Below are 16665 nucleotides of genomic sequence, written 5' to 3'. Positions count from 1 at the left end.
TCTGACCCCTAAACTTTATTCATTTTACACTCTTGACCCCTGCACTCTGTGCATTACTGGCTTCTGACCCCTAAACTTTGTGCATTTTACACTTCTGACCCCTGCACGTTGTGCTTTACATACTCTTGACCCATGTGTGTGTTACTTACTACTGACCCCTGCACTCTGTGCATTACTTACTTGTGACCCCTGCAATCCGTCCTTTACTTACTCTTGACCCCTGAACTTTAAGCATTATATACTCCTGAACCCTGCACTTTGTGCATTACACATTCTTATCCCCTACACCAATGCACTCTGCACAATACTTATTCCTAACTGCCACACTCTGTGCATTATGCACTCCTGACCCCTGCACTTTGTGCATTACACACTTTTGACCTCTGCACTCTGTGTGTTGTGCACTCCTGACCCTTTACACTCTATCTATTTTGAACTCCTGACTTCTCCACTCTGCGCATTTTGCATGCTTGTCCCAGAGCAGAGTAGGCTTATATATTTAACCATACCCCTTTAAATACATCCCACTATTCAATGCGATTTGTCCACATCCACTATTTATCCTAGTGAGCTAAGTGCCCACAATTAGCCTTACCATCTCCAGCCCCTTCTCCACCCCCTGTCCTTTATTTTGCAAGAACAAAGGTGGCAAACCTACTGTAAATTCCAGCACGCCAGTCAATGTCTTTATGAAGTAGTATCTCCTTTTAGGGCCACCAGTCCAACGTATCTTATTAGCACTGACCCCAGGGGCAACCCCTCTCCCCCTTCCCCGCCCAGTCCTACCCTGACCAGAAGAAAGCCATAATTTACTGACTATATGTGTGTCCTGAGTCAGTCCCCATGTTTTTCTCAACAGAAGATTCTTTAACATTGACTTTTTCTTCTTATGGTTCCTATTTCAATCAGGACGTTTTAGCAAAAGAAATTTATGGCGAAAAATACTGTTTTCCCGTAGAGCCATAACTCAGGCATTGTAAATCTGAGTCGAGTTATGTATTTCGAGAACGCACAGACGGGAAAAAGAAAAAGATTTGACAACGTCGTAGCAACCATCCAATATATGAATTGTTTTTTTATCCTGATGATGTAACCAGCTTGGAGGTCGCATCGATCACGGAGTTCACGGAGAAGTGAGACGTGCGCGTACATAATATTTCACATTTTCGTGATTCTGCACGGCGGATTTTTTTAACTTGGCGCCATCAGCTTCACCGCATCGTAGCCGGTAGCCAGTGAACCATATTTATGACAGGAAGGGAAAGTGTGTTCAGGAGTAGCGAGTGGACGGCTGGGCCATCAATCACGGTAATTAGCCTCTGTCCGCAGATTGGACAGGGTTAAGTGAAATGGAGGATTTCACTATAAACCGTCTGACCGTTCCTGGGAGACTCACACAGAGGAGGAAGGGCAAAGTAAATATTTGCTTTACAAGCCCGGCAATGACTGCATGATTTATAGGCGTATAATGAGCTTCTACCTGAATCTTTTGCCTCCCTATAAGCTTCTCAGTGATAGATAGCGGTCCCAAGAAAAAAAGTGTAATAAAATTACATTTTTGCCAACATATTCTGGGCTTTGAATAATATATTGAAGATCGGATTATCCCGCAGGCAAATTAGCGATGCATCTAAATGTGCCCCTACAAGAAGAGGGGACTTTATATGAGGTGTGTAACCAATGGTAAGTATAGTACATATATAAGTATATATCCATATACAGTATCTCACAAAAGTCAGTACACCCCTCACATTTTTCTAAATATTTTCTTATATCTTTTCATGTGACAACACTGAAGAAATAACACTTTGCTACAATGTAAAGTAGTGAGTGTACAGCTTGTATAACAGTGTAAATTTACTGTCCCCTGAAAATAACTCAACACACAGCCATTAATGTCTAAACCGCTGGCAACAAAAGTGAGTACACCCCTAAGTGAAAATGTCCAAATAAGGCCCAAAGTGTCAATATTTTGTGTGGCCACCATTATTTTCCAGCACTGCCTTAACCCTCTTGGGCATGGAGTTCACCAGAGCTTCACAGGTTGTCACTGGAGTTCTCTTCCCCTCCTCCATGACGACATCACAGAGCTGGTGGATGTTAGAGACCTTGCGCTCCTCCACCTTCCATTTGAGGATGCCCCACAGATGCTTAATAGGGTTTAGGTCTGGAGACATGCTTGGCCAGTCCATCACCTTTACCCTCAGCTTCTTTAGCAAGGCAGTGGTCATCTTGGAGGTGTGTTTGGGATCGTTATCATGTTGGAATACTGCACTGCGGCCCAGTCTCTGAAGGGAGGGGATCATGCTCTGCTTCAGTATGTCACAGTACATGTTGGCATTCATGGTTCCCTCAATGAACTGTAGCTCCCCAGTTCCGGCAGCACTCACGCAGCCTCAGACCATGACACTCCCACCACCATGCTTTACTGTAGGCAAGACACATTTGTCTTTGTACTCCTCACCTGGACCTGGTTGCCGCCACACACACTTGACACCATCTGAACCAAATAAGTTTATCTTGGTCTCATCAGACCACAGGACATGGTTCCAGTAATCCATGTCCTTAGTCTGCTTGTCTTCAGCAAACTGTTTGCAGACTTTCTTGTGCATCATCTTTAGAAGAGGCTTCCTTCTGGGACAACAGCCATGCAGACCAATTTGATGCAGTGTGCGGCGTATGGTCTGAGCACTGACATGCTGACCCCCAACCCCTTCAACCTCTGCAGCAATGCTGGCAGCACTCATACATCTATTTCCCAAAGACAACCTCTGGATATGACGCTGAGCACATGCACTCAACTTCTTTGGTCGACCATGGCGAGGCCTGTTCTGAGTGGAACTTGTCCTGTTAAACCTCTGTATGGTCTTGGCCACCATGCTGCAGCTCAGTTTCAGGGTCTTGGCAATCTTCTTATAGCCTAGGCCATCTTTATGTAGAGCAACAATTCTTTTTTTCAGATCCTCAGAGAGTTCTTTGCCATGAGGTGCCATGTTGAACTTCCAGTGACCAGTATGAGGGAGTGAGAGTGATAACACCAAATTTAACACACCTGATCCCCATTCACACCTGAGACCTTGTAACACTAAGGGTCCTTTCACACTGGGGCGGTTTGCAGGCGCTATTGCGCTAATAATAGCGCCTGCAAACCGACCCGAATGTGCCGCTGCTTTGATTCCAGTGTGAAAGCCCCGAGGGCTTTCACACTGGAGCGGTGCGCCAGCAGGACGGTAAAAAAAGTCCTGCTAGCAGCATCTTCGGAGCGGTGAAGGAGCGGAGTGTTTACCGCTCCTTTACCGCTCCTGCCCATTGAAATCAATGGGACGGCGCGGCTATACCGCCGGCAAAGCGGTTTTTAATCCTTTCTTGGCCGCTAGCAGGGGGTAAAACCGCCCCGCTAGCGGCCGAATACCGATGGTAAAGCGCCGCTTACAATAGCGCCGCTTTACCGCCGACGCCGCCCCCGCCTCAGTGTGAAAGGGCCCTAAGGAGTCACATGACACTGGGGAGGGAAAATGGCTAATTGTGCCCAATTTGGACATTTTTACTTAGGGGTGTACTCACTTTTGTTGTCAGTGGTTTAGACATCAATGGCTGTGTGTTGAGTTATTTTGTGGGGACAGCAAATTTACACTGTTATACAAGCTGTACACTCACTACTTTACATTATAGCAAAGTGTCATTTCTTCAGTGTTGTCACATGAAAAGATAGAATAAAATATTTACAAAAATGTGAGGGGTGTACTCACTTTTTTTATGGACTAACCCTAAAGTGTATCTGAACACAAACCCAAATATCTAATATATGGCAGCTTAGCAGTCCTTAAAGGTTAAGGTCGCGTAAATTCTGACCGTGTGTGGACAATTCCGACGCACAAAGTGCCACGCATGCTCAGATTAAATTAAGATACAAAAGCTATTGGGTACTGCCCCCTTTATAGTCCCGACGTACGTGTTTTACGTCACGGCTTCCAGAACGATCGGATTTTCAGACAACTGTGTGCGACCGTGTGTGTGCAAAACAAATTTGAGCCAACACTTGTCTGAAAAAATCCATGGATTTTGTTGTCGGAATGTCCGATCAATGTCCAATCGTGTGTACAGGGCATTACACTGATTACAGTGAGCAACACTAAATTTGCCTAACAACAAAACAGCAGCTCCACTGGATACAATGAGCCAGAAGTAAATTTAACTAAACCTAGCACCTATCTAGGAGGGTGCTATACCTCCATAGCTACTGACAACATTTTATTTTCCTATCATCAGCAGACATACAAATATCTCATCTAAAACGGGGGGCTGGGAGGCCGGTCACTGACAGGTATTTTTTTACCTTAATGCACTGACAGCGGGAAATGAAAGCGTGCGAGTTGAGATAAACTTGCACGATTTCATACCCGCATTTCAGTGCGAGTTTGGCAGCGATTTCGGAGACATCTGTGCAGGTTGCTGCACAGATGTCTATGGAAATCGCACCCAGATGTTGCCAAAAGTTGTACAGAAACTACTTTTGGGGGTCAGTGCGGCGCCAAAAAGGTGGCATTATACCGATACGGGTCGGTGCCATTGCCGGCAATTGCCACCGATTTGCCATGCGATTTGACATATCAAAGGGCATGCCAAATTGCTCCAATGTGAACCAGGGCTAAGTGCTATTCCCTATATATAACACTGATATCTATACACTGAGTGGCATTTAATGTACCAGATATCAGTGTGCACTAGTGAATAGCACCTGCCACCTGGCAAATAGGCAAAGGGCAAGAAGGAAGGAACACTCAGCATGGATGGCTCGTTCTTATAACAAAACACACTAACTGCTGTGCTGTCATTATCACACTGACCTGCTGCTGCACACAAGGTAGGTCAGTGTGGGTGCCGGTGGCCAATTCCAAGATGACTCCGCTCCGCTGTCCACTCTGTGTGCACTCTGCAGCCTCCAGCTACTTTACCGACTGTCCTCCGCGGCAGTGACGTATGGCCCCGCCCCTCAGCTGAATTCCCCAGGGGGAGAGGTGGCCGGAGCGCCTGTCTCTGAAATCATCCCCGCGTGGCTGATGGCTCTGATTGCTCTCTGATCCATCCCAGCCAGCTCGCTCCTCTGATATAGCCGCATGAACCGCCGGCAAGGATTTAATGGCTCACTGCTTCCTCGGGGGTATAGTCTTCTTATTGATTCTGCATGATAAGCTGCGGGCACTTCCAGGGGCAGACTGAGCCAGGCCCCCCACCCCGGGGCCCTCGGGTGGTGCCCGAGTGCCCGAATGGTCAGTCCGCCCCTGTCCCAGAGAGATCCATGGATTTCTAGAAAGCAGAAAGAGAAATCAAACCTGAAGCAAGTTAAACACTGAACAGACCAGAATAATCAACACAGTTATGCCCTGTACACACGATCGGACTTTTCGACGGAATATGTGTGATCGGAGCTTGTTGTCGGAAATTCCGACCGTGTGTGGGCTCCATCGGACTTTTTTACATCGGAATTTCCGACACACAAAGTTTGAGAGCAGGCTATAAAATTTTCCGACAACAAAATCCGTTCGCGTAAATTCCTCGACCGGGTGTGGACAAAGTGCCACGCATGCTCAGAATAAATTAAGAGACGAAAGCTATTGGCGACTGCCCAGTACGTGTTTTACGTCACCGCATTCAGAACGATCGGATTTTCAGACAGCTTTGTGCGACCGTGTGTATGCAAAACAAGTTTGAGCCAACATCCGTCTGAAAAAATCCTAGGATTTTGTTGTCGGAATGTCCGATCAATGTCCGACCGTGTGTACAGGGCATTACACTGATTACAGTGAGCAACACTAAATTTGCCTAACAACAAAACAGCAGCTCCACTGGATACAATGAGCCAGAAGTAAATTTAACTAAACCTAGCACCTATCTAGGAGGGTGCTATACCTCCATAGCTACTGACAACCCTTTTTTTTTTTTCTATCATCAGCAGACATACAAATATCTCATATAACCTAATTGCGTATTGTATTATCTCAATACACTAAGTTGAGGTAGGAGAAGTAAAATATGTTCTGGTGATCTTTATAGAGAGAGCGTTGCTTAGGGCACCAATCAGTGTGCGCTTGTAGGGTCCAATATGTTCATCTGGCTCTGCCAGTGGATTGAAATTGTGATGGAGTGGAAATGTTGACAACTTCTTTCTGAGGGATCAGGGATGAAAAAAATGGAGAGCAGTAAGACTCCAGTGGGCAGAGGTGGGACCTAGTGGTCAATGTTGGGTTTTCCGAAAAACAACCGGACACAGTTGGCATATTCAAGCAACCCCAGAGTAAAAAAAATAATTCAAGCAACCCCCAAGAATAAAAAAACACAGACATCTTAGGCAGTGTCCAACCTACACCTTTCCATCTTATTTTTTTTTTTTTATTCCACCAGAGAACTCCTTTAATGATCTCTACTAACATTTTTAGGGCAGAAGAACTCTCGGGAGTGAAATGTTAAACTCTGCAGAAGTTGGAAATTAAAACATATTCATACTGAATGATTCCTGCTACAATGCATAAACTATGACAAGTACTTGGCAACTGGGTCTCATATTTGACTTCTGCCTTTATAAACCTGACACTGCAAATAGCATTGTGTTCTGCGCACAGGAAAAAACTTCATGTGAAAAATATTAATCTGGAGCTGTTTACAAACCCCAAATATCCTTGCCAATCCAAACCCAAGCCGCATCGTGTAACGTCTAACCTGCTGCTTAAAGGAAATATGACATGCTTTCAGATTTCTGTGCTTCTTATTGAGTGTCGGAGGACTTAGTAGGTAGGACTGTAGTGTTGTAATACACACAATTAAGCCTTTGCTCGGCTCCAGATCATGATATTTTTTTTTTTTTTTTTAATAGATTTTATTGAAAGAAATTGCAATACAGGGTATCACATTAGTTGGTATACAACATTTTTGAACATTTTAAAGATCATGATATTATGATTGTGATATACTGCTGCGGTTCTGGTTTGAAGGACTTTGTGGAGATAATATTCTGCTTATAGTTAATTAACTTTCTCCCAAATCTCGTTCTGACATTTAGTGTGGGGGGGAATAAGGTTCAGGGGATTGCTGGAGAGGTGATTATCGGTGGTTTAGTGGTTGGGGGCAAGTTTGAGCGGGGTATACTTGAGGGAGATGAATAAAGGCCCAGGAAACAACTCGGGGTATCCACTAAAAAAATAAGGGGAGATGTGGGAGAGCCGTTTCAGTATAGAAGTATGTACAGCTAACAGTTGCAATAATAGTGATTTAGAAGTAGTCAAAATCATAATTCACATTTGGTGAGGTTGTGGTGACCCTGTTGGGTAAGACACTCAGCCTCTGCGTAGAGAGAATATTCAGAGTACTGAATATTCAGTATTATATTCAGTACTACAACCCCTGGCAAAAATGATGGAATCACCAGTCCCCGAGGATGTTCCTTCAGTTGTTGTAGAAAAAAAGCAGATCACAGACATGGCCAAAAACTAAAGGCATTTCAAATGGCAACTTTCTGGCTTTAAGAAACACTAAAAGAAATCAAGAAAAATAATTGTGGTGGCCAGTAACAGTTAGATTTATAGAACAAGCACAGGGAATAAATTATGGAATCACTCAATTCTGAGGAAAAAATTATGGAATCACCCTGTAAATTTTCATTACAAACACTAACACCTACATCAGATTAAATCTGCTTGTTAGTATGTAGGTAAAGAGGGTAAGGCTCCTTTTACACGATCGGACCGTTCAGGTCCGCCTGTCAGTTTTGACGGTGGACCTGAACGGCGCTCCATGTTAGTCTATGGAGCGTCGGATGTCAGCGGAGACATGTCCGCTGACTTCCGACCCGGTCCAATCCGCTAAAAGCAGACGGATGGCTCTACGTCCAGGTCCGTCGCTGGCGGATCGGATCGGGTGAGATCTGATGAAAACGGACATGCTGCCATTTTCGTTCGATCTCTACATAGGCAGCAGCGGCGCCTGACAAGCCCCTCCCCGCTCAGTGAGCAGAGAGGGACCTGTCATCCGCCGGCTCAGCGGAGATCAACGGACTGATCTCATGCTGAGCCGGTGGACCGAGGCGGGCTCCGTAGAAACGGAGTCCGCCTCGTGTGAAAGGGGCCTTAATCATCACGCAGTGTTGCACAAAATGTTGGTTGTTCACAGTCGGCTGTGTCTAACACATGGACCAAATACAAACAACATGGGAAGGTGGTTAAAGGCAAGCATACTGGTAGACCAAGGAAGACATCAAGGCGTCAAGACAGAAAACTTAAAACAATATGCCTTGAAAACAGAAAATGTACAACAAAACAAATGAGGAACAAATGGGAGGAAACTGGAGTCAACATCTGTGACCGAACTGTAAGAAACCGTCTAAAAGGAAATGGGATTTACATACAGAAAAGCTAAAAGAAATCCATCTCTAACACCTAAACACAAAAAAACAAGGTTACAATGGGCTAAGGAAAGGCAATCGTGGACTGTGGATGATTGGATGAAAGTCATATTCAGTGATGAATCTCGAATCTGCATTGGGCAAGGTGATGATGCTGGAATTTTTGTTTCCAATGAGATTTATGCAGACGACTGTCTGAAGAAAACATGCAAATTTCCACAGTCAATTATGATATGGGGCTGCATGTCAGGTAAAGGCATTGGGGAGATGGCTGTCATTAAATCTTCAATAAATGCACAGGTTTACATTGAGATTTTGGACACTTTTCTTATCCCATCTATTGAAAGGATGTTTGGGGATGATGAAATCATTTATCAAGATGATAATGCATCTTGCCATAGAGCAAAAACTGTGAAAACATAAGGTCAATGTCATGGCCTGCAAACAGTCCGGATCTCAATCCAATTGAAAATCTGTGGTGGAAGTTAAAGAAAATGGTCCATGACAAGGCTCCAACCTGCAAAGATGATTTGGCAACAGCAATCAGAGAAGGCTGGAGCCAGATTGATGAAGAGTACTGTTTATCACTCATTAAGTCAATGCCTCAGAGACTGCAAGCAGTTATAAAAGCCAGAGGTGGGGCAACAAAGTACTAGTGATATGTTGGAGTGTTATTTTGTTTGTTTGTTTTTCACGATTCCATAATTTTTCCCTCAGAATTGAGTGATTCCATAATTTATTCCCTGTGCTTGTTCTATAAATCTAACTGTTACTGGCCACCACAATTATTTTTCTTGATTTCTTTTAGTGTTTCCTAAAGCCAGAAAGTTGCCATTTGAAATGCCTTTAGTTTTTGGCCATGTCTGTGATCTGCTTTTTTTCTACCACAATAAACAACTGAAGGAACATCCTCAGGGACTGGTGATTCTATAATTTTTGCCAGGGGTTGTATGCAGAGTAGGGATGCTCACTCTCAATGCCTCTGGGGTCCTAGTCCTAGGTCCTTGAAAGTGCTATTCGGGGGACCAGACAGCTTGTTGTTTGAGGAGGAACATAAACTCATTGATACATCCAACAGCAGAGGTGTCTGTAGGAATGTATAGTGTGGTGTGACTAGAAACGGATCAGGGTCATCATGTTGAGTAAACTTTAAATTTCTTTATTTCACCAATGATGCGTTTTTTGGCTCAAACTTGCCACTTTCTCTGTTTAAAGGTGATACACAGATAATGTTTCTTTGTTCTTCACTGGAGCATGTCTGTGTCTCGTTAAAGGATTTCTAGTATCAGAGGAAAAGTAAAATATCTTTATACTTTCTAGTGATCTATAGAAGGGGGCTGACTCAGAATCTCTGCCAATTGACCATTGAACTTCTAATTAGGTGACTTCTGAAGGCAATGGGTTCCACTAGATTCTAGTTAGGGGTATCCGAGTAAAGGGGGCTGAATACAAATGCACACCACCCTTTTCAGATATTTATTTGTAAAAAAGGTTTGTTAGAGAACCTTAGTGAACAAACAGCATCATGAAGGCCAAGTAGCACACCAGACAGGTCAGGGATAAAGTTGTGGAGAAGTTCAAAGCAGGGTTAGGTTATAAAAAAATATCCCAAGCTTTGAACATCTCACAGAGAACTGTTCAATCCATCATCTGAAAATGTAAAACAGTATGGCACAACTGCAAACCTACCAAGACATGGCCGTCCACCTAAACTGACAGGCCGGGCAAGGAGAGCATTCATCAGAGAAGCAGCCAAGAGGCCCATGGTAACTCTGGAGGAGCTGAAGAGGTCCACAGCTCAGGTGGGAGAATCTGTCCACAGGACAACTATAATGCCCCGTACACACGGTCGGACTTTGTTCGGACATTCCGACAACAAAATCCTAGGATTTTTTCCGACGGATGTTGGCTCAAACTTGTCTTGCATACACACGGTCACACAAAGTTGTCGGAAAATCCGATCGTTCTGAACGCGGTGACGTAAAACACGTACATCGGGGGCTATAAACGGGGCAGTGGCCAATAGCTTTCATCTCTTTATTTATTCTGAGCATGCGTGGCACTTTGTCCGTCGGATTTGTGTACACACGATCGGAATTTCCGACAACGGATTTTGTTGTCGGAAAATTTTATCTCCTGCTCTCCAACTTTGTGTGTCGGAAAATCCGATGGAAAATGTCCGATGGAGCCCACACACGGTCGGAATTTCCGACAACACGCTCCAATCGGACATTTTCCATCGGAAAATCCGACTGTGTGTACGGAGCATTAGTCGTGCTTTCCACAAATCTGACCTTTATGGAAGAGTGACAAGAAGAAAGTCATTGTTGAAAGGAAGCCATAAGAAGTCCTGTTTGCAGTTTTCAAGAAGCCATGTGGGGGACACAGCAAACATGTGGAAGAAGGTGCTCTGGACAGATGAGACCGAAATTTAACTTTTTGGCCTAAAAGAAATATGCTATGTGTGGCAGAAAACTAACACTGCACATCACCCTGAGCACACCATAAACCTGGAAGCATGATGGTGGTGGCAGCATCATGTGGTGGGGATGCTTTTCTTCAGCAGGGACAGGGAAGCTGGTCAGAGTTGATAAGAAGATGGATGGAGCCAAAATACAGGACACATCTGTTGAGTCTGCAAAAGACATGAGACTGGGGCAGAGGTTTACCTTCCAACAGGACAGCAATGTAAACATACAGCCAGAGCTACAATGGAATGGAAAATTGCTGTTCACAGACGTTCTCCATCCAATCAGACAAAGCTTGAGCTATGTTTGCAAAGAAGAATGGGCAAAAATGTCCCTCTCTAGATGTTCAAAGCTGGTAGAGACAGACCCAAAAAGATTTGCAGCTGTAATTGCAGTGAAAGGAGGTTCTACAAAGTATTGACTCGGGGGGGGGGGGGGGGCTGAATACAAATGTACCCCACACTTTTCACAGATTTATTTGTAAAAAATTTTGAAAACCATTTATCGTTTTCCTTCCACTTCACAATTATGTGCCACTTTGTGTTGGTCTATCACATAAAATCCCAATAAAATACATTTACGTTTTTGGTTGTAACATGAAAAATGTGGAAAATTTCAAGGGGTTTCAATAATTTTTTAAGGCACTGTATCTCTAACTAAAGCTTAGTATACACGATCGCTAAAATCAGATGAAAAACAGCGCTTTCGAGGCAATCATACAATAATCTGATCGTTAGTACATAGCTTTCGAAAGCCGGTCACGACAGTTCATGCAAAATTATCCAGAGGGACAAACACGAAAATGTTTCTTGTATGGTACCAGAACAAATTATTTTTTTTTAATCAGTACAATATTTGTCCAAAAAAAAATCGGAAGACCGAGACCTTGCATGCTCGGAAACTAAAGAATACATTACAATACAACACATTACATCACTTCCGAAGTTGTATTCTGTCATACGTGAATTTTCGTAACTTTAGTAACCTCTTCATATTCGATATGAGACTAGCATGCAAAAAAAAAAAAAAAACAGAAGACCATTTGTCAAATATTTTTTTTATGTGTACAAGACTTTGTACCTGTTCTCAAATAAATACATAATAATAATAATAATAATATTTTAAAAATATTTTTTTGAAAGTTGAAAGGCACTTTCCTAACTGTCAGAAGCCATTTAAAGCCAATTGCACCATTTCAAAATACATAAAAGCCACTTTAAAGAGATTGTAAAGGTAGAAGTTTTTTTTTTTTATCTTAATGCATTTTATGCATTAAAGTGGATGTAAACCCTCAGATATACCCAGTGAAGTTAACAGCCTACACAGAGATGAAACAAATCTCCCTACATAGGTTTTACATGTACAGTATCTCACAAAAGTGAGTACACCCCTCATATTTTTGTAATGACACTTTGCTACAATGTAAAGTAGTGAGTGTACAGCTTGTATAACAGTGTAAATTTGCTGTCCCCTCAAAATAACTCAACACACAGCCATTAATGTCTAAACCGCTGGCAACAAAAGTGAGTACACCCCTAAGTAAAAATGTCCAAATTGGGCCCAATTAGCCATTTTCCCTCCCTGGTGTCATGTGGCTCGTTAGTGTTACAAGGTCTCAGATGTGAATGGGGAGCAGGTGTGTTAAATTTGGTGTTATTGCTCTCACTTTCTCATACTGGTCACTGTATGTTCAGCATGGCACCTCATGGCAAAGATGTCTCTGAGGATCTGAAAAAAAGAATTGTTGCTCTACATAAAGATGGCCTAGGCTATAAGAAGATTGCCAAGACCCTGAAACTGAGCTGCAGCATGGTGGCCAAGACCATAAGTGGTTTAACAGGACAGGTTCCACTCAGAACAGGCCTCGCTATGGTCAACCATTGGAGTTGAGTGCACGTGCTCAGCGTCATATCCAGAGGTTGTCTTTGGGAAATAGACATATGAGTGCTGCCAGCATTGCTGCAGAGGTTGAAGGGGTGGGGGGGTCAGCCTGTCAGTGCTCAGACCATACGCCGCACACTGCAAAAAATTGGTCTGCATGGCTGTCGTCCCAGAAGGAAGCCTCTTCCAAAGATGATGCACAAGAAAGCCCACAAACAGTTTGCTGAAGACAAGCAGACTAAGGACATGGAATACTGGAACCATGTCCTGTGGTCTGATGAGACCAAGATAAACTTATTTGGTTCAGATGGTGTCAAGTGTGTGTGTGGCGGCAACCAGGTGAGGAGTACAAAGACAAGTGTGTGTTGCCTACAGTCAAGCATGGTGGTGGGAATGTCATGGTCTGGGGCTGCATGAGTGCTGCCAGCACTGGGGAGCTACAGTTCATTGAGGGAACCATGAATGCCAACATGGACTGGGCCGCAGGGCAGTATTCCAACATGATAATGACCCCAAACACACTTCCAAGATTACCACTGCCTTGCTAAAGAAGCTGAGGGTAAAGGTGATGGCCAAGCATGTCTCCAGACCTAAACACTATTGAGGACCTGTGAGGCATCCTCAAACGAAAGGTCTCTAATAAGGTCTCTAACATGTAATTTCTTCAGTGTTGTCACATGAAAAGATATAATAATATATTTACAAAAATGTGAGGGGTGTACTCACTTTTGTGAGATACTGTAAACATGTATTTACATTTCACAGCCATAGCCTGTAACAATGTTGCAATCCTTCTATGGAATGCAGAACTCTTGCTTTCCTAGCCTGTAAAGTGGATCCCCACAGACTTCCATTGAACCATCTCCCAAGAGACCGCACTATTAAAGTCTATGGGGCACAACAACACATTGAAGATTTCCAGGAATATGCAGGTACTATTAGGTGGTAGCTCAATCAACCTCTGCTGGGTGCTTTGGAAATCCCTATCAACCTTATTTGAGAAAGACTGATTTAGCCTGCAAGTATTTTTTTTATCTGACTCTAGGCATTAAGTGGCCCTGCCAAGCTTCCTTTATGGCCATTGTTTCAGGAACATTTGAAGCCAGTGGGGCCCATTCGTAAAAAAAATGATTGTTCTTTTGCATCCAAAAATATTAGATTTATTAGGAATTGGATACTTGTGAAATGAGGGTGGGTTAATTGTTTCCCCCTTCAAAGTCCAGGGATGGATGCAACCCAGAAACAATACAAACCATTCAGTATGAATTGTGGAAAAAAGAAAGCTTGGAGTCAAAGGAATACAACAGTAACTCCTCCCTTGTAAAAGACAGAGTAATGAACGGGGGGGGGGGCAACATTTTCGGTTCCCAATAGTACAGAGCCATATTTCCCAAATGTTGGTGTGTTGTGTTTTTATAACTTTTGAAGTCAATGTATAAAATGATCACCTTACTATCCATTTTGCCACAGCTTGGTTTGGTCATACTGAATAACTGTTGTTGTTATTAATATTATTACCTTTTATTTATACAGTATCATCTTAATACATCATTCTTTACAGTTAGGCCGGCCATAGACGATTCAAATCTTAGCCGGTTCAGCAGGAATCAGCCGAGATTTGAACCATATATGTACAGGCTGAATGTACAGTACCAGATTTATTGATCGATCAACTTGTGTACAACCAGCCTGCGTTATTTTGCATGTGATTATCGCTAGCGACTGGTATTGCCATAAGCAATAATCGTTGTTTTCTCCCAGTGGAACAATGGCTCAGTGGGAGGTAGGGATGAGCCCGCGGTTCGAATCGAACATCGGGTGTTCATTTGTTCTAAAACGAACCGAACATTCGTGGGAAATTTGAGCGCCGCCGAACTCCCCATAATGCACTAGGAGATCCCAGTGCATTGCTGTATGCATGCTTTGGCCAATCACAGCGTGTTCTGCTGAGAGAGCCATGATTGGTCAATCATGGCTCAGGGGGACTAAGTCCACGCCCCACACTATATAAGGCTGCTTACATAGCGACTGTGTACAGTGTGTGGACGGAGATAGATTGAGATAGATTAGACAGGCCAGGCAGGTTAGTTAGTGACAGTGTATTTGATATATATATATTATATAGTATCTCACAAAAGTGAGTACACCCCTCACATTTTTGTAAATATTTTATTCTATCTTTTCATGTGACAACACTGAAGAAATGACACTTTGCTACAATGTAAAGTAGTGAGTGTACAGCTTGTATAACAGTGTAAATTTGCTGTCCCCTCAAAATAACAACACACAGCCATTAATGTCTAAAGCGCTGGCAACAAAAGTGAGTACACCCCTAAATGAAAATGTCCAAGTTGGGCCCAAAGTGTCAATATTTTGCGTGGCCACCATTATTTTCCAGCACTGCCTTAACCCTCTTGGGCATGGAGTTCACCAGAGCTTCACAGGTTGTCACTGGAGTCCTCTTCCACTCCTCCATGACAACATCACAGAGCTGGTGGATGTTGGAGACCTTACGCTCCTCCACCTTCCGTCTGACGATACCCCACAGATTCCCAATAGGGTTTAGGTCTGGAGACATGCTTGGCCAGTCCATTACTTTTACCCGCAGCTTCTTTAGCAAGACAGTGGTCATCTTGGAGGTGTGTTTGGGATCGTTATCATGTTCGCCCCTCTTCTTTCCAGGGCCGCGGACTCCGGCTCTGTGACTGGCCGGAGTCGCGTGATGTCACTCCCGCATATGCGGGTGGGAGCAGCCAGTCACGGCAGTTACTAGTGAAGAAATGGCACGAAGGGCCGTTTCTTCACAGCGCATGCGCCGATGACATCATCAGTGCAGCACAATGTAAAAATCTCCTAAACGGTGCACGTTTAGGAGATATTTACTGTACCTATAGGTATGCCTTATTATAGGCTTACCTGTAGGTACAACCTCTTTAAAGTGATTGTAAATTTTCACCTTGTAAAACAACCCATTCAGTTTAAAATAGAAATGAAAGGCAAGACATTTGTGTAAAGATATATATAAAAAAAAAAAAAAACATTATAAATATCTTTTTTCCCCTTTTTTATAGGTGATCACATTCCCTCTGTTCTCAACTGCAGAAGTGCTGGGGGGAGAAGAAACAGCAGGACACTGAGCTTCCCAGTGAATGGCTGTGCAGGAGAGGCATGTCAGAACACGTCTGATTCTGCACTTCTGGGTCTGCAGCGCACACACGTGCTGCTGGAGACCCAATCAGCGGGTTTGGCGGACCCAATGTCCGCCGAGACCCACCAATCATTCCTGACAGAGGCAGATCGGCGGCCTGCCTATGTAAACAAGGCAGATCGCCGTTCTGTTAGTAGGGAAGACAGAGATCCTGTGTTTCTGCTACGCAAGAACACAGGTCTATGTCTTCCCACAGTAAAAGCACATCCCCTACAGAATGCAAGCACTCCCTAGGGACACATTTAACCCTTTGATCACCCCTGATGTTAACCCCTTCTCTGCCAGTGTCATTAGTGCAGTGACAGTGCATATATATAACATTGATCTCTATATTGGTGTCACTGGTCCCCAAAAAAAAGTACCAAAAGTGTCGCTTATGTTGTCTCTGGTTCAGGAGTGGCTTAACGTAAGGAATGCAACAGTTGTAGCCCATGTCCTGGATATGTTTGTGTGTGGTGGCTCTTGAAGCACTGACACCAGCCGTAGTCCACCCCTTGTGAATCTCCCCTAAATTCTTGAATAGCCTTTGCTTCACAATCCTCTCAAGGCTGCCGTTATCCCTGTTGCTTGTGCACCTTTTTCCACCACATTTTTTATTTCCACTAAACCTTCCATTAATTAATATGCTCGGATACAGCACTCTGTGAACAGCCAGCTTCCTTAGGAATGACCTTTTGTGACTTACCCTCCTTGTGGAGGTTGGCAATGACTTT

The sequence above is a fragment of the Aquarana catesbeiana genome, linkage group LG01 (assembly GCF_042186555.1).
Source record: "Aquarana catesbeiana isolate 2022-GZ linkage group LG01, ASM4218655v1, whole genome shotgun sequence".
In the NCBI taxonomy this organism is placed as follows: domain Eukaryota; kingdom Metazoa; phylum Chordata; class Amphibia; order Anura; family Ranidae; genus Aquarana; species Aquarana catesbeiana.
Note: the sequence above shows the minus strand (reverse complement) of the source record.